We start from the raw sequence: 22,074 nt of genomic DNA, 5'->3' as shown, positions 1-22,074 counted from the left end.
TTTTTGATTTCTTTTAACGTTTCGCGATTCTGGCGCTACTTCCGAGAGGGTCCCTCCCGCTCTCGCGCTTCTTCGCTGTCGGTTTTTTTTTTTCCTCCTTCTAATTGGTCGCTCCCCGCCGGCTCCGCCGCAGCCCCGGCAGCGGCCGGTCCGCGCCCCGCTCAGGTCGGCCATTGGCCGCCCGCGCCGCCGCCGCCGCCCCTGACGCTGGGCCGGGCCCGGCCATGAGCCTCCCTTGGCCCCGGTCCCACCCCGTCCCCCCCGGCCCCGCTCGCTCCCCCCCGCCGACCCCCGGGCCTGGCTCGGCTGCCGGCTCAGCCCCGGTAGGCCCCGGTTCCCCCCGGCTCACCCCCCTCTCCCCCCCCCCCCCCCCCGCCGGCTAGTGTTCCCCCTCCCCTGCTCACCGCAACACGAGTGGAGCCAGGCCGGGCCCTGAGGGTGAGAGAGGGGAGGTCCGGGCTCAGCGCACCCCGGGGCGGCTGCTCCGGCCGCGGGGCTGGGCTGGACACTCCTGCCCACCCTGGGGACCCACTGTCCTGAGCCCGACCCCCCATGGAAGCTGGGGCAGAACCCACCATGCCCCCATCGGACCTTCACCGGCAGCTGATGTCACCTGTGCAGCTTTAGGGACACTTGGACCCCACTGACACCAGGGCTCTGTGCTGGTGCCTCCGACTGCCGGAGCCAGCATCCTGGCAGCAGAACTGGCCGGCAGGGACAGGAGCAGCCCCGGGGCTGTGTCCGGGCACACGGGACAGCATCGCACCTCTGGCGCTGTGCGAAGGGCCGGGGCAGGGCCGGGAGCCCGGGGAGCCCAGTGCAGTGAGCGGCCCTGCTGCCGAGGAGCGCAGGGAGCCCAGGGCTGGTGCCATGTGCTCGGCTGAGGATGCGGCTACTGGAGGAGCTGCGAATGTAGTACCCAGGCTTGGAGCAGGGTCCGGGTGCTGGGGCATCACTGTTTGACCCGTTGGATTTCTCGCGGGTAGCACAAAGCGATTTATCTGGGTCCCCCTAAAAACCAGATTCCTGCCCCAATTCACAGCCCCAAACTGTCCTGGCACGGAGGTAGGCTGTGGAGAAGTGGCACTGGACATGGTGGTGAGACAGGAACAGAACCAGTTACTCAATGGGTAGTCTGCATCCCTCCAGCCCTAAGGATGCTTGTGCCCACTGCTGACACTGCTCTGAGCTCATCCAGTGAGATCACCAGCCCCACCATGCCACTCAGTGCAGACCTGGGGTGTAGACCCCCTGCTGACCCCCAGCCCTGCCATATGGCTCTGCTCCAGCATTCCCAGTGGTGGGAGACGTGGGAGCCTGCCCAGGCCCTCCATGCCACACACGTCCCTGGGAAAGGAAAGCCTGTGATTTTTCTGCTAGGAGCAGTCCCACACCAGCCTGATTTTTATTTTACTGCATTGAGCGGCCTGCCAGTCAGGGGGAACCATGAAACATCTACCGTGGAGGCTCTGATCCCTGGCACCAGTCTGGAGTTGCACCAGACTCGTGCCAGCTCCGTGTCACCAGTACGGAAGGGGGGTTGCATTCTGGGACGGTGGCTTTGTATGTGACAGAGCCATCACTCGGTATTCCTGTCTTACGGGGCGGCTGAATGTGACCCAACAGGGCTGGGACATCCCTGTCACTGGCCTCTAGTCCCCCTTGAGTCCCCTGTGCTGGTTTTGTGCTCCAGTGACACTGGGAGTGCTCATATTCCTGGTGTTTCAGCTGCATTATTGGCTACAGGCATCATCTGGGTGAAAACACCTGTCCCCATGCCCGGCAGCGTGTTTTGGGCTTGTACAGTGCCTTGTGTCGTGGAGGCCAGTGCAGGGGGACCACGTGCTTGAAGGGAGCACGCCCCAGCCCCATGCCCTGTCACCCCAGGCCCTTGGGGAGAACACTGGCTTCCTGCCCTCCCGGCCTGGGATGGGGCTCAGGGCAGAGCTGGCCATGACGAACAGCCGCCCACACCCAGCGTGTTGCAAAACAACCCCCTCAGCTGAGTCACTGGCATTGGGGAACCTCACCACACACCTTGGATAATTTGGATAATTTCCCACCTACTTTCCACGCACCAGGAGCCTGTGCAGGTCCATCACCCACTGGCTTGCTCCGTGCCCACCAGCCTCCCCGGGCCCTGAGCTAAAATCACCATCCCGGCCTCAAGCACCCGCTGAGAGTGGGACCCCCTACACCAGCTCCAGTTTGTCCCAGATCAATGTGAGGAAGGTACATGGGCACCAGACCCTGGGGAAGCTCATCCCGTCAGATCCAGCCTCTCTGTCGAGACCATCTTTACCTCTTGCCCTTGTGCCTTTGCTTTCCAGGAAACTGTGTCACTGAGTCAGAGGGGTGGTGGCAGCCGAAGTGCCCAGTGATGCTTGAAAGCCAAACACACTGAAAAGTCCACTAGAAATACATATTAGGATGGGGGAAGGAGCCAGATAGCCTTATTTCTAACAATAAATATAATAAAATAACTAACTGACAACAAACAGCCCCAACAAACAGCTCTTGGTGAGATGACTAATCCCATCTCTATCTAAACCAACAGCGTGCTAAAATGGATACATGATCTCAGTTGATTGGAAAACAAACCCCAGAGAATCCTTGAGGAGAGACTGGAGAGGCACCAGAGCGCGGCTGCTGCGTGTTATTCTGACTATTTTTATTTTTTATTTCTTTCTTTGTCTCATAAATATCCTGGGTTGGATCCTTCCCTCGTTTCCATCCCGTAACTCACAAAAAAAAAGCAGCTCAAACTGACTTTCCAAAATACTTTGAGGTTCATAGTAATGTTCTTGAGCAGCCTGGTGTGGGAAGGGAGTTACTCAGCATTCGGTTCCCAAGAGACAAAAAAAAAAGCATAGGGCAAGGGAATGCAGTTTCCACTGTCAAGAGGCTGCGCACCAGCTGTACAAAGCCTGAGGGTGTAGGTGGCTGCATATCTTGGAAGACCCAGAAGTCCTGCCTCCTTCCCCCTGGGAACAAGTGTCTCCCACTTTAGGTTATTGGGTGCCTTTTATGGTTTTTTTTTTAATAGCGCCTTTTGGCTTTGCCCCCAGCCCTCACCCCACTCCCCTCCCTGTGCTCTGTGCAGGAAAACAAAAAGTCGTGGCAAGGAGGGTGGAGATGCTGCTCTGCAATACAAGACTCTGCTCTCAAAAACTGGCATGGAACTCTGCTCCCACTTGGTTCAGAAGGAGGAACACTGGCAGAGAGAGACGAACTTTGATTCCTCCCTGCATCGAACCGCAATCTTTAAGAGCCAAACTGGTCTCCCCAAAACTGGCATGGAACTCTGCTCCCACGCCCTTCCACGCCAGTGAGTGATGAGATGAGCCGTGGCATGACAGGACCCCCATCCCCCTCTCTTGCTTTCAGCTCTGCATACCAAGGGCACCGAGATGGGCTGTGCAACTGCCAAGGGCATCACCCCCACCCCGGGCCAGGGTCCAGCTGATGCTGGGATTGACCCCGTGAGTGCCTCTGCGTGCACAGCTCCGCTCCTCTCCCCGTCCCCAAACAGGGCTGGCAGGGACCCTGGAGATCACCGGGGCTGTCCCTCGGCCCGGGGCTGGAGAGCTGTGCCGTGCCCTGGGCATGTCACCCCAGCACAGGCAGCAGGTCACGGGTGCCCCAGGGCATTGTCACCACACGTGTGCCACTCTGGTCCTCGCGCGGGTCGGGCACGCAGCGCCCGGCGGGGGGGCCCGAGGGGCCACGTGAAGGCGACGCTTCCTCCGTGCCCGCACGGCCCCCCCCCGCCAGCTGCGAGGGCAAATAAAATAATCCTCCTCCCGCGCCCAAGGCGGGGTGGGCGGAGCATCGCTGGCAGCTTCGCTCCATGCGATGTTCCCCCCCCCCGGCATATTTTGGGGCCCGCGGGGGTGCACGGCCGGGGCAGGAGGGACCCCGCACCCAGCCTTGCAGGGTCGCCCGAGTTAGACTTGGAGAGGAAGGGGGGCAGGGAGGAAGGGAGCGCTTGCAGGAGCGGGCGGCCGTGTCTGGTTGTGCTGGAGACGGTGACGCAGGCAGGACGTCAATGGACGCTGTGGGAGAATGGGGTGCGCAGCTGGAGCCCTCCCAGGGCCCTGCCGCTTTAACCTGCCTCTCCCACGTGCGTGGGGGGTTCAGCGGGGTGGCCGCTCCCGGCGCGCCCCTCCCCGCGCGGCCCCGCTGCCTCCCCCCGGGGTGAGCCAGGAAACCCCTCCCGGCGGCACCAGGACCCGGGTCCCGTCTGGTCCCGTGCAAGCCTTGTGATGGGCGAGAAAAAGCCTCATCTTCCCCCAGCCTGCACTGACGCACGGCGGGGAGGAGGGGAGGGTGGCGGCATGGACCTGGAAGCAAAAATGTGTTGACACAATTGCACGCTGCCTTCCCTGGCCAACAGAGCTCCTGGTCCCCGTTGGGGTGGGTTTGGAGAAAAAAACACGCGAGTCTGGCTCTGGCTTTGGGAGCGGGTTCTGAGAGCTCGCACGTCTCGGGCAGAGGCAAAACCCAGATGTGAAGGCACAAGGACTGGCTGGGGGCCCGGCAGCCGGTTCCCCTGCGTGCAAACCCTGTTCCCCGCCCCCAGGACCCAGCTGAGCTGCACCGTAATTCCCCACACCTGAGCCCTTACAAAACTCACTGCATCCCACACCCTGGCAGAGCTCTGGCACGGGCAGAAATGATGAGTGGGCTTCAGGGAAGGTACCTGAGCCCTTGTAAAACTCACTGCATGCCCTGAGTCATGGCCAAGGGGATGTCCTGCAGCGCTGCAGCTGCCAGACGATTTCCTGGGACACAGCAAGGAAGCAGGGCTGTGCTTTGGGATGGGGGTGCTCTCCTGCCCACCCCGAACTGCTCTGGCACAATAAATAGAAGAAAAGGGACAAAAATAGCCCCTCGGGTTGCAGCGCAGGTTATGGGCGGGAAGGAAGCAATCACAAAGCAAACACCACAGCCTTCTCCAACCGCACCGCTGCCCAGGCTTCCCGGCCTTGGGTCCAGGATCAGGGCGAATCCCGTTTTAAGGCAAAAGGGTCAGAGCCAGGGATCTCTGTCCCCCCAAGAGCCTTGCAGTGCCAGCGCCCGTGGCACAGTTTGTGCCCAGGGGAGCTGAAGGGCAGTGTTTTTGCACTCAGCTTTGCATCAAAATAGTGCTGCTGGAGGCACTGGGCAGGAGCTGGGGATGCTCGAGGGCAGGACATTCAGGGCTGCATCTGTTTGCCTTTGGAAGCTGAGCATTCCACAGGCTGGGTGCAAGTGTGGCAGTGCCGTCCCCCCCTCTCTCGTGGTGGCTCCTGTTTGAGGGCTCACCACGATTGCTCCCACTCACCCACAACGGGTGGCCCCCACTGAGGGTGGCTGCTTTCTGCAACTTGAGTTATTTTAATTTTTCCCCCACTACGGGTGGCCCCCACTCCCGTTGGCTCGGTGCCCTGAGTGGTGTGTCAGGGAGGATGAGGATGGTCTATCTCCAATTTATCAGGTGTTCTCCAAGCCTAGCAGCCATGGTAGCCCGGCTCAGGACTGGATGTGGCCAGGCCGAGGCAACACCGATGGTTTGAAGTAGCAGTGGGGTCCTCCCCCACCCCCGCCCTTGCAGCGGGGTGAAGGCAGCAGCATGCTGGGGTTGCTGGCAAATAGTCCTGACCACCACCAGGGTTTGACCCTGGCGGTTACCCCACAGAGTGTCAGCCCTGGTGAGCAGATCGCCACATTTCCGCCCACGCTGTGGGATGAGCCCCACATACGGGACAGCACTGACTGCCAGTTTGTATTGCTCTCTGCAGGTGGGGTCTCACCGGAGCCGAGCAGAGGAGCAGAACCCCCCATTTATGTGCCTGGACTCGCTCCAGCAGATCCATGTCCTTCCTGTGCTGGGGGCCGGAGAGCTGGAGGCACCCTGTGCCAGGGCCTCATCAACCTCCACAGGGAAGAAATTCTTTCTAGTATCTCATCCTCCCTGTCCAACTTGACCTTGAACACTTCTAAGGATGGGGCAGCCACAGCTTCTCTGGGCATCTCGTTCCACCTCTCTGCCACAGGCAGGGACACCTTCCACTAACCCAGGTTGCTCCAAGGCTGCCTGCAGAATCACAGAATTACAGGCTTGTTTGGGTTGGAAGGGACCTTAAAGCTCAGAGCTGCTGCTGTCCCAGCTGGATCCCTCCAGCACAGACCAGCAAACCCCAGCTGGGTTTAGCTGAGAAACCCCAGCAGCAGGAGATGGGGGGGGTTCTGCTGTGCCCATTCTGCCCCAGTAAGCATTGTGCTGGGCTTAAGCCTCCGGGGTGCTAAAACATGCTAAAAGACGCTTACCTAGAGCAAGTTAATTTAAAATTGCAAGGTGCTCCAAAATGCTCCCTGTGTCCATTAGCTGACCGCAGCCACTGCCTGCACCAGAGTGGGGCTGCAGTTTTGTGCTTGGGAAGAAAAAGGAGTCCTACACACAGAGGAGATACGCTTGCTTGGGGAGCTTCTGCAGCTCTACCCACTGGCTGTGTGAAGGCTTGTAACTTTGGGAGTTCTTGGAAATTGGGCTGCTCCCAGTCAGCAACTACTTGCTTTCTCTGAGCTGCTGAGCATGGAGCTGCTCTGGATCTTGCACTGATTCAGCAAGAAGGAGGGGATGGAGATACTTGTGTTCAGCACTGAGGCTCTGTCTGCAGAGACCCGGAGCCCGCCGGGCCCTTTCATTAGGGCCAGGTGTGTGTGCAGGAATCACAGACAGCATCTCGAGGGGCTTTTTGTGTGCGATGGGCTCAGTCTGTGCAGGTTTAACTGGCTGGGCGATGGGGAGGTCGGACCCACGGCGGCGAGGCTGCCTTGACTCACGGGTGATAAGGAACTCACCCAGGAGACAGGGCAGCCGGATCTGCGGTGCGGAGCCCCGGGCACCTCCCATCCATGCCAAGGATGGGCACGGAGGGTCATGCTCCCCAGGGCCGCGGCCAGGAGGGATCCAGCCTCCCTTCCTGGTGATTAGGCGGGGAGGAGACGGGATCAAGTGAGCAGCAGCGAGGGCAGGCTGGCCGCAGCCTGTGGCTGCCGGCCAACTTTGGCATTAAAGTGGAGCAGAGGATACCGGGAGGGGAGCGCGGAAACAGCTCAGCCGTGCGTTGCATAACCAGGAAAAAAGGCGTCCTCGTCCTCGGAGCCGATGCCCATTGCCCAGAGAGGGTAGCCAGCCCAGCCTCCCAAAACTCCTCACAGAGAAAGGCAGAGCGGGGGGGGGAACCAGCGTGCAGCTTCTCGATCCCCATTTGGGACACCCCAGGACCGGGAATGCCCGGGAAGAGTAGAAGGGGAATGGATTAGGAACAGACAGCAGCCTCTGGGGCAAGAAAGCTCTTCTTGCAGCATGGAGAAGCCATGTGGAAAGGGAGCAGGGCTGAACCCTGTTAGATGGGATGCTGTGGCAGGGTTAGATGGGATGCTGTGCCAGGCACGCTGTGAGCATGATGCTGTGGCAGGGTTAGATGGGATGCTGTGGCAGGGTTTGCTGGGGTGCTGCTGCAGGGCAGGGTTCACTGGGATGCTGTGGGAGGGTTCACTGGGATGCTGTGGCAGGGTTTGCTGGGGGAAAACTGGGATGGCAGGGTTAGTCAGGATGCCATGGCAGGGCAGCGTGAAATGGAACTGCCACACTGAGGGTTGGTGATGATCCCAGCTGGGAGCTGGCAGGTGCTCTGACTCATGTGAAGAACCAAGATGAGACTCAGTGTCAGCAGTACCATGGCACCGTGGCCCTGGGGGGTGCTGGGATTTGGGGCTGTGCCCTGTGGTGCTTGGAGGGGGCTCGCACTGCTGGAGCCTTGGCTCGAGGGAGAGGCCAGCGAGGTGAGGTCCTGGGCTGGGGGAACTAGCTCCCAGCACTGAAGAGGGACTGTGGTGGAGCAGATAAACCCATCACTTGAAAAGGGGCCCAGGAGCGGCAGCTGGAGCCTTAAATCTGAGCTCTCCTGAGCTCTTGCTTATCTCCAAAGATGACCACCCAGCACATGGCACAGATGCTGCTGTGTGTGGCAGCCCGGGAACAGCATCGTCCACCTTGGGCACTGGCAGCGGGCATCCCAGGTCTACCCCAAAGTAAGCTGGTGGCACGCGGGTCCCAGGCTGCAGCAGAGAAGGCCTGGGACCCACACCTGTGGCTGAAAGCATCTTAGGCTCTTTGGCAGCTTTTTATGCCAGGGTGGGCTTCAGAAGGGCACGGCAGCCTCAGCTGGTCTGGTGACAGATGCCTTCCAAAGCAGCCAGGTTTGGGGATGTTTCATTCCCTGGAAGCCCCCAACCTCAGTGTGCTCCTGATGAGTGCAGGGAGGCTGCTGGATGTCGGGAGGCCCACAGAATAATTTAAGGGGAGAGCAGGGAAGAAAGTGTCCTCAGTGTCCCAAACTTCCTCCTTCTTTCTCAATAATTAAACAAGCAAGGCCTAAAAATAGCACCAATATCTACTATATGTGGAGGGAAATCCAGCGAGCACCCTGGGTGCTTGTCTCCTTGCCTTCAAGAGATCCTTCAAAACCTGTGGCAAAGGGGAGGTGGCAACTGCCAGGGCCCTGCTGTCTGCCCGGTGCTTCAGGAATCCCCACATCCAGCCCTGCAGGCAAACACTGAGCAGGCTGGAGCTGGAGTCGGAGGATTCCCTGAGCCACACTCCTCACGATCACCCAGCAAGCTCCAAAGCCTGGCCTTGCTCCCTCCGCCAGTCCCTTGCGCCAGAAAAGTGTTGGTTTGGGTTCAGGGTTTGTCCCTTGGTTCGGCCCGGTGCTGGGATTGCACTGGTTTTTTGTCAGCTGGGACCCAGGATTTCCCAGCTCCGACTGTCCGTTCAGTTAAAAATAAAAATGGTGAGTTCTGGGCCACATTCGTTCCTAGTGGAAGCCAGTCCTGCCATTGCAATTCTGCTTGGCGAGCTGAGAATAAGGTCATTTTTCAGCAAGAAAAGAAAGGCCATTCTCTGGCTTTTTGTAAGTGGAAACACGAAAGGAACTGGTTTTAAAAAAAAATACCATTTTGCTGAAGTCTCAGCGGATTTCAAATTGACCAAACCCCTTTAATCTCAAATCGAAGCTGCTGAAGCCAGGGCAAAGGACACCAGTTGAGGATTTGGCTCTTACTTCATTATAATGTTTCCCTTGAAGTCCTGGGCCAGGTTGCTGACAGGTACAAAGAGGTATTGGAAAGCGATAGCCTCAGCTGGGGGAAGGTAATCCCAGCTGGCTGAGCCTGGCAGCTGAGGTAAATCAACGCATGGCTATACACACATATATTCCTTAGGGTTTGTCATGGAGGATAATTATTTTCATGCAGCACGTAGCACCTCAGTACCTGCACTATTGTGGCTGACATCTGGGATGAGTCAGGGTATCCCATTGTCCTTCCCCAGGGTCAGCACAGGGGCTGTGGCAGAGGGGAGTCTGAACCAATGACACTTCTGTTGGGCCATTCCTGCTGTGGGGCAGTGCAGCATCACTCGGTGACCTCCCCAGGAACAACCAGGGGCCTGATGCAGGTTGGGGCTTCATCCCACCATCTTTGAGCACAGTAATTCCTTCAGGCCAGTGCTTGGAGCATCCTGCCCCCTTGCCTGTGCCGCCTGAGCAGCCTGGCTCTGCCACGAGGTCCCCACCCCAGACCGGTAACAAATGAAATAGTTATAAGCTTGTCAGGGTGTTAAGGAGCAGGGGCTGACAACTTGTGTCGTCGCCACAGCAACCGTGACAACCTTATGTTCATTAATTTTAAAAAGGTTCGCAGTTCAGCCTGACCCCTGATTACACTCCACAGGCTCTGCATCGCTGCCGTTGCCCCAGCAACGGGTGGAGCACTGGGGCTGGCTTGCCCCTTCCCGCAGCCCCCACACATCCCGGCTCCATCGCTGGTTCTCCCACCTGTCAGTGCTGGTTTGGGGCTTGGGGAGCAGTGTGAGGCGTGGGCTGGTGTGGGAGGCAGTGCTGCTCCTGGGTCAGGGTGGCTGTGACAGGGAAGCACTGCAGTGCCCATTAGTGGGTCAGGCTTGCACAGAGCACAGCACATCCTTGGGCCGTGCACACACCGAGAGGGGATGAAAGTCGGAGAGGGGAGGTGCTGAGCCTGTGGGATGGGTTCTGTGAGCTGTCACCCTTGGTTTGGGTGGACGCTGTGGTGGGGTGAGGGACCAGAGACCCAGGCAGACCCAGGAGAGGTGGTGCAGGAGGTGCCGTTTTTGCTCCCCCAGCCAGGTCTGTTCTGCCTCGGCGAACAAGGCAGCTGATCCCAAACCACCTGAAAACCACCTTGGTGTCCTCACGTCCCTTTGGGAGTGCAGCAGTGGGACAAGTTGCCTTCATCCCTGGCCCCAGCCCCTGCCTGGTGGAAATTGTGGCTGAAAAACATCTGGACAGCCCCAGAACTGCCAGGGTGGAGAGATGCCGAGGTACTTCTCTCCCTTTTCTAACTTGTTGCTGGTGTGGGGGGAAATAAATGCTCTTAAAGAGTTCCTTTTCCTGCTTGAATTTTGGGGAGGTTTCCCCTGCAGAGCTGTTTGGTTCCCCCTTCCCTTTTACTTGGACTGAGGAAGAGGAGCTCAAGGCCCCTGTGCCCAGAGACCTTGCAAAGTATTATCAAACCTAAATCAACCTCTTTTAGTTTAAAAAAGCTCCCCCTTGTCCTATTCATCCTGCCCTGGGCACCCTGTGCCAGGGCCTCCCCACCCTCATTGTAAAGCACTTCTTCCCTTATCCCAGGTTATCTTGTCCAACCTGGCCTTGAACACTTCCAGGGATGGGGGCAGCCATAGTGGCTTGGAAGGCCCTTAAAGCTCATCTCATTCCCCCCCCCTGCCTCTAGACCTTCCACTCTGCTCCTGCGGAGTGAGAGGGGCTGGAGGCCCATAAAATCATAGAATCATGGAATAGTTTGGATGTGGATGCCACGTGCACAGGGCAACTCTGCAGAACCGGGGTATGGGGCTGCTGAGTTCCCAGGCTGGCCCCTGACCCACCACTGTCCCTGCTGGGTCCCCACTGCATGAGCTCCCTTGCTCTGCCTCATTCCAAGGGGGTACAGAGCCTCCTTCCACACCTGGCAGGGCTGTGCCGAGGTGACAATCCCCATCCTGCACCCACTCCCTTTGTTCAGCCCTTCAGCCTTCACCCCAGTTGGACATGTCAGCCACGTCGTCCTGAGCAGAGGGCAGCCACCGCGCCCTGTGCTGGGGAGCCCCAGAACCTGCCTTCCCCACCCCATTTTTCTCCCGCTCACACCCTCAGGTTTTGATTGTGCAGATGGCTCTGGGATGAGCCCAGACCCTCCCTTTCCAGGAGGCAGAGAAATCCCCGAGCCAGAGGATGCTGTGGGGACCTTGGGCATGTCAGTGAGGAACAGAGCTACTCTCCTCTTCCCATCAGAAGGTGTCTGGGCCAGATGTACCTTGAAAGGGCCAGTGAAAAGCCCATCTGTGTGCATCTGGCAGGGCGGGAAAGGGGGTTGGTGTTGTGGTCCCATACCAGGCCCACATTGGAATTTGGTATTAATTAGTAGTAGTATATGTATTACAGATACGTATTTTGCGTTACCCTCAAAAATATATGTCGTATATTAGAATATACTATATAGCATATTAAACCTCACTATAGTAAAATGTACGTGTGTATATATATATACACACACACACACACAGACATATAAATCTCGTGTATATCTGGATAAGAAGATGGTTTGAGCTGGTTTTGGGGAGGTTTTTTGTGTGTGTGTATATATAGTGCTCATCCCATAGGTTACTCCTCCTGCCAGCGGCCCAGCACCAAGCTGCCTTCAAAAAAGAATCAGGCTGGGGGATGCAGCATCCTTGGCAGCACGAGACCCACAGGGTGACGTGTTCAGAGCTGGAAGAGCTGCGGTACAGCACCGTTCACGTGTGCTGACGAAAGCTCAGCACAATTCTGATGAAAAATGTATTTGGGGAAATAGAAATATTTAGACATTTCCCTGACAGGCAGTTCGAGCCCTAATGTGGATTTCAGTGTTTTCATGGCTTTTAAAATTTTTTTCCCCTTTCCAGGGATCTGTCCCTGGGGCCCATGGGTGTGTCCTCCTCCCAATGCTCAGACGCTGCTTTTGTCACAGGATGGAAACGGGGATTTGCAGAACACCAGAGCCCAGCAAAGACCCAGAGGCATGTATCCTCGGGAGATAGCACGGCAAATTGTCCCCCGGGGACTCCACATGCTTCACCTCCCAATCTGGGACACAAGCAGAGCCAGGCTCCAACTTTAGTCCTGGTTCCTTGGCTGGTGTGGAACCCCTTGGCCTCTGCTGAGCTCGCTGGGACAAGCCTGGTTTCTGTGGGGTGACAGCGTTGTCCTCCTGGGCGTCAGTCCTGCTTTTCCCAGCGGGAGGGTGCTCTGACATATCTCCTTCGCTGCTGCTGAGTGACAGAGAACAGTGCCAGGGCCATCCGGGAAGGTCTCATGGACACTCTTTTAATTTACTGCTTTCCTCCCAGTTTGCACTCGTGGGGTTTTGCCACAGCTCCCAGTGACCAAGCCCCTGTGGAGGTCATGGAGGGTTTTCAATTTTTTAAAAAATTATTTATTTCATGCACCTCGAGAGCAGTGACTGAGGGCGATGCTCAGCTCCTGGAAACAAACCCCAGGTTAAGCCCGGCAGACCCCGGGAAATGGGGCTGCGTTGGTGGGGGGTGGCTGGAGTGGGAGTGAGTGGCCTCTGGAAATGACCCTCTTGGAAAGGGAAGCAGTGTCTTGCCAAGCTCGGGCAGGGTGATGCTGACTCTGGTGCTGTGGGAAGGGGAAGCTGTGGTTTGGCTGCCAGGTCATAGTTTCCTCCATCCTTGCACATACAAAAGGCAGCGGAGGGAGGGAGCAGCACCACTGAGGCACAGCTTGAAGTCGCAGGGTTCGGTGAGGTCAGGCTCCTTTTTCCTTCTTTGCCTTTTTCTTTTAGCCTTGACGGCTGCTGGAGCAGATTTTGCTGGTCCTTTCCTCTCTGAGGCTGGCCCTGGCAGCAGCTGCAGCTGGAGAGTGCTGAATCCTTTGGGAACGGCTGCGTTTGCTCTTTAATTGAGCTACCATGAGAGAGGTGACAATGGTCAGCTGCAGCCCAAGGTTGCGCCGCAGGTCATGGTGGGGGGGCAAACTGGGGTGACCACAGCAGGGAGCTTTACCCCAGGTTTTGGGGTGCAGCCCTGGGATGTGCCCTGGGATGTGCCCTGTGGCACCCAGGGGTCCCTGACTGAGCCAAACTTCAGGACAGAGGAACCTGCAGGGTGGGAGCGTGATCGGGGATGAGCATGGGGCGGGCTAGTCCCTTGTGCCCAGCAAAGTCGAGAACCAGCAGAGTCTTTCTGCACGAGTGACTTTGCTGGGCACTATTTCCAACCCATCACGTGGCAGGATGCTTCCTTAATCTGTAAAACGGGATACAGAGTAAAACAGGGGTGCTGGCAGCTGGAACAGCCGTGGGTTTGAGTAGGGGAAACTGAGCCCTGCACCTGAGGAACAGGAGGACCAAAATCCCGGGATTGGAGCTAACAAGATGCCTGGTGCTGGGAAAGAAGGAGTGAGGTGGCAGGTTCTCCGTGGGGCTGAGTAGCAGAAACTGAGCCCTGCACCTGAGGATGAGGAGGATTAAGGAGCAGAGGTGGGTGGGCAGCAGCGGGAGATGGTGAGTTATCTCTGCCCCTGAGTTAGACAAGGGAGCTTGATAAGGGCTTTCAATTAGGTGAGGGAAATCAACTCTGGGCAGGAAGAAAATAGACTATGGAAGAGATTGGGACAATTATCTAGAGAAAGTCTGCTCCAGACTGATTAGAGGAAGGGAAAAGAGCTTTCTGAGTTAGTGAAGAAATGGGAGTGTTGGAGAGATGGAGATGAGAAGGGGTGATCAGGTCTTGGCAAGTAACTCAATGGAGCCTTGAAATAATTAGACCAAGGAATGCAGCTCCAGAAGATGAGTGCGTCCTGTCCCAGATGCTCTGGGAGTTTCCAGATATGGGTGCCAGATGAATAAGCAATTCACACACCTGGAGCAATTTTATCCACTGGGACAGCAGTTATACCAGGATAACTCAGCCCTGCAAGTGAATTTCAGAAAATTTCTTTTTTTTGAGCAGGTTTTGCTCTGGGCTTACACTGTGCCTGGCCTTGAACACTCCCAGGGATCCAGGGGCAGCCACGGCTTCTTTGGGCAACCTGAAATGCCCCTGCCATGGCAGGGACACCTCCCACTGTCCCAGGCTGCTCCAAGCCCCATCCAAGAATCTTGGAATCATGGTATGATTTGGCTTGGAAGGGACCTTAGAGTTCATCTACTTCCGGGAGCATCACCAGGCAGCTGCTCCTCCCACCATGAGAAGCAGAAAATTCTGCATTTCACATGAGTTTATTGTTGGCTGTGGCCGGTGTGAGCCTCACACAGCTCCTCGTGGGCTGCAGTGAGATTGGTGGGCTATTTCAGTTTGGCCTTAGCACAAGTGAATTCACACCTGGCCTGAAGAGAGGGAAAATGGTCCCAGCTGGAGCCTCCAAGGGCCATGGGCACCTGGGGCACTGGGATTCAAAACAACCCCTATAGCTTCGAGTGTGGGGCTGGTGGAGCTGCAGGGAAGGGGTGGATCAATTAGCCTGGGAAAAAGGAGGCGGCTGGGCGATAATGGGAATAGGGAAGTGGGGCCAGCAAAAACAAAACAGTGGATGACACAGAGGTGGCTGCAAGAGGAGGTCTCCCAGCAGTCTGTGGAACTGATAGGGCCGAGAGAGCGATTAGAGAAAGAAATCAGGTTTTACACCAATTAGGTAAAGTCCACGCTGGTGCTCTGGAGAGAGGTGTGCAAGGCCTGGGCTTTGCAGCGATTAGATAAGTGAATCAGGGCCTCAGAGCGATTAGTTAAAGAGATCAAGCAGCTGAGGGATTAGGGAGTCAAGGATGGGGAGAAGGGGAGGTCACTCCTTCCGGCACTGGGTTAGGGGAGCAGCCAGCCAGGGGAGCGGAGGAGCAGGCAAAGTCCCTCCATGGCGGGTCTGCACTTTGTGGGGTGGGTGGAAGTCACCAGGGTGGCCACCACACCCTGAGGGACAGGCATCGCCCTTCCCAAGGGACTCCTGGTCCCGGCAGAGAGGGAGATTCCTCTGCTGGGGGGAGTGACCCTTGGGGGCTGCGCCTTTCTCCCTGTGCCCAGCCCAGTGGGTGCAGCAGAGGGGGAACTGGTTGAGCCGGTGCACCCCTCCCCTCACCGCCAGGAGCCAAACTCAGGGCTGCCATTCCCCTTGTCCCATCACTGTCCCGCGCCGTGGCCCTTCGGTGACACGGCCGGTGCCACTGGAGCCACGGGAGCAGCGTCCCAAATCAGCGGACATGACTCACGGGGAGGAAAGAGAGGGCTCGGGTGAGCTGCTCCATCCGCATTGGGATCCTTCCAGGCTGGCGCTTGTGAATGTTTTCCCCTATCAACTTCTTTCGCTTGATGAAACTTCAGGGAAAAACAGATAAATCTCCCCTCTGCTCCTGCCACCCTGTCCTCAGCCCTACTCCAGGGCTTGGTGAGCGGCATCTGTGAGCCACCCGGGGCTGGGACTCACTTTCCACCTCTGCAGGGAGAGCATCAGGGCCTGCTGGAGCAGGGAGCAGGGTCTGGGCACTCGCGAACCACTGGCCAAAGAGGACCAGAGTAACGGACGTGAGGTCAGGGAGGGTCTGGATCCCCTAAAGGGAGAGCTCTGGGGCTGAAGGAGCGACCTTGTGCTGCTGAGCCAGCGTGGGCTGAGGCCGTGGCCCCGCCAGCCACGGGACGGGGCTGAGCAGAAGCTGGAGCCAGCGTGAGTCACCCTGTGCAGCTGCTGCCAAGGCACATCCCAGGATGAGGGGGTGAGGGGAGGGCAGTGCTTTCCGCCCCAAAAAACCTCTCCACCAGGTTTGAGAGCAAAGGAAAACTGAAGAAATGAGAGGTTGGAGCTGGGACTTGAATCCACCCACTTCTTTGCTTTCAGCCCTGGTTGCAGCATCTCTGGGTGCAGCTTCAGCCTGAGCCGCAAGAATCAGGCCCCAGCTCTCTGTCATCCTTGCTGTAGCTATCAGGTGAGACCCAGTTGGCTGGAAAATCCCTAAGTGCAGAGGTTCACTACCCTGTTCCCCCTTTGAAAAGAAGGGAGCTTTGGTGGCACCTGGAGCTATCTGATGCAGGGGAAACACAACTTTAATACTGATGGGGGGAAGGGGCTGGGTGTCTGCCTGCCTCCCACTGCATCCTCCCACCCTCAGAGCACGGGGGATTCCCACTGCTGGGTTCTGGGAACGTGCTCCTGGTCCGGCACGGAGGGGCAGGGACCCAAGCTGACTCATTCTCCTCGGAGTCCCGGGGTCATTGTTGGATTGCAAATAAACACACCAAATTCCCACTGCTGGGTTCTGGGTGTTGGGTGCTGGGGGCTGGGCAGGGCCAGGCGCTATGGCCTGGTGGAGAAGCTGTTGGGAGCTGGTTGCCGGTTCTGGGCGTTGGGTGCTGGGTTAAACTGGGCTCAGAAAGGGGCTGCTGCAAGTTCTGAATCCCACCAGCTTCAGAGCTCTCCTCATTCTACTCCAGTCTGGCTCATGGGAATCCACACACCCAAAAGGGAGGAAAAATTTGAGGGAGAGGTGAGATGGAATGAAGGAACATTGGGAGGTTCACAGCTGGGAGCTCGCTCATGCGGCTGCTGCCGCTGGTCTGGAATGGGAAAGGGGCTGCTGTGGTCTCCCAGGCTTTGTGTAAGCCTGCAGCACTTGGCACGTGTTAGGACTTGTAATCTGTGGAGAAAGGTGCCCAATGGCACCAGTGTACAGGATATGCGTTCAGCACTTCACATCTCACCGGGCTGGTTAGTGGGTTAAGAAAACTATGTGTATAAGTATGTGCATGTGTATAGATGTGTAGGAGGGAGAAAAGAGCTGCCAGATGGGTGGACTTCGGAAAAAAAATAAAGCAAAAAAAAAAGGAATGAGGAGAACACCAGCCTCGCTCCTGCTCCTCACTGACTGCCATAATTGCCTCCAGGAGCATAAAGGCTGCTGTGCCAGTGAGTGCTGCTGAAGGTGCCACATCCCAGGTCCACATGGCCCCTCAGCCCCTCACTGACTTCCCCCCTGCACTACACACTCAGCTGTGCTACGGCGTTCCCGGTGCTGTTCCTGGCCAGCAGCATTCCCTGCCATGGCCACAGGCCCAGGCGCCACCATCTAACCCTGCCCTCTGGCAGTGGGAAGCCATTCCCTGTGTCCTGTCACTCTTTAGGTCTGGGCACCCTGTGCCAGGGCCTCCCCACCCTCCCAGGGAAGAATTTCCTCCCAGTATCGCTCCAAGCCCCGTCCAACCTGGCCTTGGACACTTCCAGGGGTGGGCAGCCCACAGCTGCAAGATCATCCAGTTCCAACCCCTCTGCCATGGGCAGGGACACCTTCCACTGTCCCCAGCTCCCTGGGGCTCATATTTTCATACCAGAGAATCCCAGACTGGTTTGGTTAGAAAGACTTTATAAGGACCAGCCTGAGAAGTGTTATTTGGGAAGGGGGAGAAAGGGAGAAATTTGGGCTCCCAGGCTGGGACAGCGAAAGGGACCGGGGATGAAAAGTCAGCTCCTGCCCCAACCTGTCCCCTCAGCCTTGTGGGCTTTTCCTGGAAGCACTGGGCGCACTGGGCCCGGCTGGTGCCTGCCGCACAAAGCAAGAGTGAAGCTCGCGGGGGACAGGGACTCGTCCTCGCAGCGCAGCCTCCCGCTGCCGATGCTCAGCTCCAAGGACGGATCCGCCACAGCAGCTCCAGCACGTCCCGGTGTGCCACCCGGCACCAGCTGTGGGCTCACGGCGAGCACAGCCCTGCCGTGGGCTCCTCTGGTTCCCAAGGCAGCTCCACTAGATGTCATTGCAAGCCGGGGATAAGCGCCTGCATGGCCATGGAGGGGAAAATGAAGCCCTGGGAGCGCTGGAGGAGGCCTGGCGCTGGCTCGCTGAGCTCCTGACTCAGAAATGGGGTGCCACCTCTTGCCTCCTGCCCACATGTTTTGGAGAGGAGGTCGTGTTGCTGTGGAAAGGTGATTTTTTTTTGGCTCCCGGGAAGTTGGTGCTGTGGCCAACCAATGATAATACTCCCAACTATTCACTAAGCACAGTTGCAGCATGGGCTGGAGGGGACTTGGACCACTTTTTTGGGGTGTCCTGGGGATGCAGGGGAAGCCTGAGGTAAAGAACTCCACCTAACCTCCCCCAGCAGCCAAGCAGCCATTGGCTTTGCACCAGCAGCATTTGGCAAGGCTGAATTCAGAGGAGGATCCAGCGCATCTCTGGCTGCGGCTCAGTGTGGTTTGTTGCTGCCAGCCACCACATTGGGATTTTTATCTTCTGGTTACCATATTTGTTTATTTTTTTCCTTCCTTGCCGGATGCTGCACTATCTGCAGGGACAGGATCCTGGGAAGCTGCTGCTGCACATTACCCATTTGGGATCAAGCTGCAGCACTTTTCCGTGTTTAAAATAGGACGGGCTGCCATTAACCTGTTAAATAAAATACTATGATTACATCTCCTAAAGACTATGATTATATCTCTACAGGAATGAAGCACCAGCTCAGCTCTTGCACGGGGAATTTAGGCCACTTTCAGACACACTTTAATTCCTTTTCTGGCCAGGGACACCAGGGCCCGGCTCCCTCGCAGCGGTGCCGGAGTCAGGTGCTGAGGTTCAGGCTGGTGGACGTTCCCTACAGCCCCTGTTCCCAAAGCAGGTGCCGCCCTTAGCTTGCTCTGGATGATCATTTCCCTGTGGTCCTCACCTGCCTCCCCCCTTGCTTACCAGGGTCCCTGCTGTGCTGCCTCTGCTTGTTTACTCTAAATAAAGATGTATCAGAAAAGGCAGAAGTTCTTCTCTCATAATAAATGCCTCAAATGCTGCTTATTCCATCCCCCCTCCGTGCTGGATTCTCTGTCTCGTCTTTTGGAAATGATGTTTTGTTTATGAAGTTTTATGTGTTTTTTCTTTCCCTGCTCCACAAAGGAAGTTTTTTGGGGGGGATGGTACCTGATCTATCGGCATCTTCAGGCTGGTCCCAGTCTCCTCCCACCCCATCTCCTTTAGGCACAGGAGCAGGCAGCGTCCCAAACTTTCTCTCCATGTGAGCTCCTTCTCCAGCCCCTTCCATGGGATGGGAAAGGAGCTGCTGGTTAATTGGTTTTCAAGGGTGGCACAATGACTGTGTTTGGCCGTGGCTGCATTTAAAGCACCACACCACCATCCCAGTAGGGGTGGTGATGTCTCTGTCCCATCTTGATTTGCTCTGGTGCGCAGAGGGACCCACACCCTCTGGATCATGTTGGTGCCTGCCATCTGCTGTGGAACAACCCGAAATCCAAGGCAGAGGCTCAGTGTCACTGCTGTCCCAGGGATGCTTTGAGGGACTGGAGCAATAGAAGAATTTTGGTTTTAAAGATGAATTTCACTGCTGTTCAGCCAGGCTGGGGCAACAGAGAGGCAATAACTGCTTGTGAAGACAGCTGTGAGCTCTTCTCTAGTAAATTGAGGTCCACTAAGGCTGGGGAAATGTCAGAATCAGCCTTTATAGGAGGGGTAGGGAGAGGCCAGAACTGATCTAATTAAAGGTATTCTAATATATATATATATATATATATATATATATTCCTTATGTGTTGCCAACAGCCAGCTGCCCAAGGACACTCTGTATTTTGGACACTACACAGTTTTAGCAGAATGTGTTGCTCTTAAAATCTACTTTTTATCTGGGTATTTTGGCTGTTTAATTCCGCTTGTACTAAACCAGTGCCCAACCTCACCTGGCAGGAGGGTGCAGCTGCCAAAGCTTTTTGCAGCCAGCGGTGCCTGACTGGGGAACACAGGGCTCAGCCCCAGCCCTGGCACCCCCGACAGGGACGCTGCTGCTGGCCATGGAGCTTCCCTGCATGGACGCAGTGTGCTTGTGCAGCTTTGTAGGAAGGGGGACAATGTAAACCTGCCAAAGAGACCTCAGGGTCAGTGGTCCCAGGGATTTTCCTCCTCAACAAGAAGTTCTTCAAGAAGTAACAGGGTCAGGGGTGGGGGTGGGGCGTACGAGGCGTAGCAGTCATGAAGATGTTCGACAAGGCCAAGGTCAATGTCAACCTGCTCGCTGGGCACAGCACTGGTGGTGGTGACAGTCCCCTCTCCCACAGGACCTGCTGCAGCGCACCCTGCAAACCCAGCTCTGTGCTGATCCCTGTCTCTGGGACCATGTGGCTGGCTCCCCTGGGGGCTCGGAGCCCGTGGAGCCCTGCCTGAGGTGTGGGGGCAGCCTCGCTGTGCATCTCCGCCAGAGGGAGAGGGCAGCCGGGGTCTGTGGGGGCTGGGTGGTGTCTGCAAGCTCTTGTGCGACATGGAGCACTTCCAGCTGCACTACCAGGTGTGGAGCCTGTCCTGCAGCTGCTGGGGTTGACATCATCCCTGTGAGGAGTCAGGCAGGTTCCAGGTGAAAGCCAAATTCATGGGGATAGCTGTGAAGCCCTTTTGGTAGCGAGTGGCTCTGTCTTCTCAGGCTCAGGAACGTGATCTGGTCTGGCTGCTGTGCTGAGGGGTGCACTGGGTGCGTGACCTGCTCCTTGGTTGTGTTAAAGCAGTTTTGTGCAGGGAAAATGCAGGAAGGTTGGGATTTTGCAGTGGGGTTTGGGCTGTAAAATAAACCGAGGAGGAGGATGCACATGGGCCACTGTTGTCCTGCCATGGATGGGGCAATGGGTCCCTTCTGACTCAGGATATTGCATGATTTAATGAAAACTTGGGCAGGTAGGACGATTGCTTGGGGTTATTCAGTGCAGGGCCAGGAGTTGGACTTGATGGACGCAATGATCCTTGTGGGAAAATCCAGGACCTGCCGCCCAGCCAGTGCGTAACCCTGCCCCAGGGGAGGAGCTCAAGAAGCTGCCATCAGCTGCACTACACGGCAGCCCAGCTGTGGGAGAAGTGGGGTGCTGCATGGCTGGAGATGAGCTCTCAGCACGTGGTTCTTCTCTTGCAGGGTCAGTGGGAAGAGGCGTTTTCATTGCTCTCTGGTTGTTGTGAATCTGGGACATATTGGGGATCCAAGGGGTCACAGCAGCCAGCAACAAGTGCGGTTCCTTACCAAAAATCAGTAATTTTTAAAAATACTATTATTCTTATGAGGAGCAAATTGATTATTACACACCAGTACATCAAGACCTGCCTTGACAACCTGGCCACAGGGAGCTCCTGAAGCTGAGGCAGACCCTGGAGGGCCTTGATGCCAAGACCTTGTTTCTGGCACCGCTTTGTTTCCTCCAGGACATTCGGAACCAGCGGCGTCACCGGCAGCAGCGAACCCCACTGAGGTGCTGCTCTGGTGCTCTGGTAAAGCTCATAATGACGTATTTTGGCTTGGAGCCACAAATTGGGGATCACCCCTACATCCGCAACCTGCGGCGCTTGGAGAGCCTGGGGCTGGTGGACTCTGCCAACCGGTACCAGCGCCATCGCTCCCTGGCTGCCAACGGCCAGCTCTCCATGGAGGAGAAGAAGCGCAAGGTCCCATGAGCGCCTCGTGCGCCGGCGAGCGCTGCGAGACGCCCAGGCCTCTGCCCGCTGAAATCTCTGTATCCCATTCCAGCTGTGTTCCAGGCTCATCCCTTCTCATCCCTAGGAAGCCGCGCGTTCTTGGGCCAGGAGAGACCCACATCAAAGCGTGGGTGAAGGAGTTTGGCTGTTCCAAAAAGCTGCCCTGCTCCACTGGTCCAGCAGTGACTGGACTCTGGTTTTCAGAAAAATCAGAGGCTGCTGCTGGGCATGAACTGCAAAACTTTGTGGGCAAATGGCAAAAAATCCTCAGCAGGAGATTCCCTCCCGGAAATCCTGTGGACACCAGCCTCAGAGCACGAGGTGGGATGTGTACATCTCCCTCTGGTCTCTAGCACCAAGCAGATGCTGGTGGATTTGATCCAGTCGCAGCCGAAACTCTTGGGAGGCAACTGAATATTGTGTGGAGGGTGCTGGTCTGGAGTGGATGCCTGTCAGGAGGGTCCTGGGGATGTTGGAAGGGTACTGGGGGTTGAGATG

Source organism: Corvus cornix, chromosome 23 (genome assembly GCF_000738735.6).
Source record: "Corvus cornix cornix isolate S_Up_H32 chromosome 23, ASM73873v5, whole genome shotgun sequence".
NCBI classification, from domain to species: Eukaryota; Metazoa; Chordata; class Aves; order Passeriformes; family Corvidae; genus Corvus; species Corvus cornix.
Note: the sequence above shows the minus strand (reverse complement) of the source record.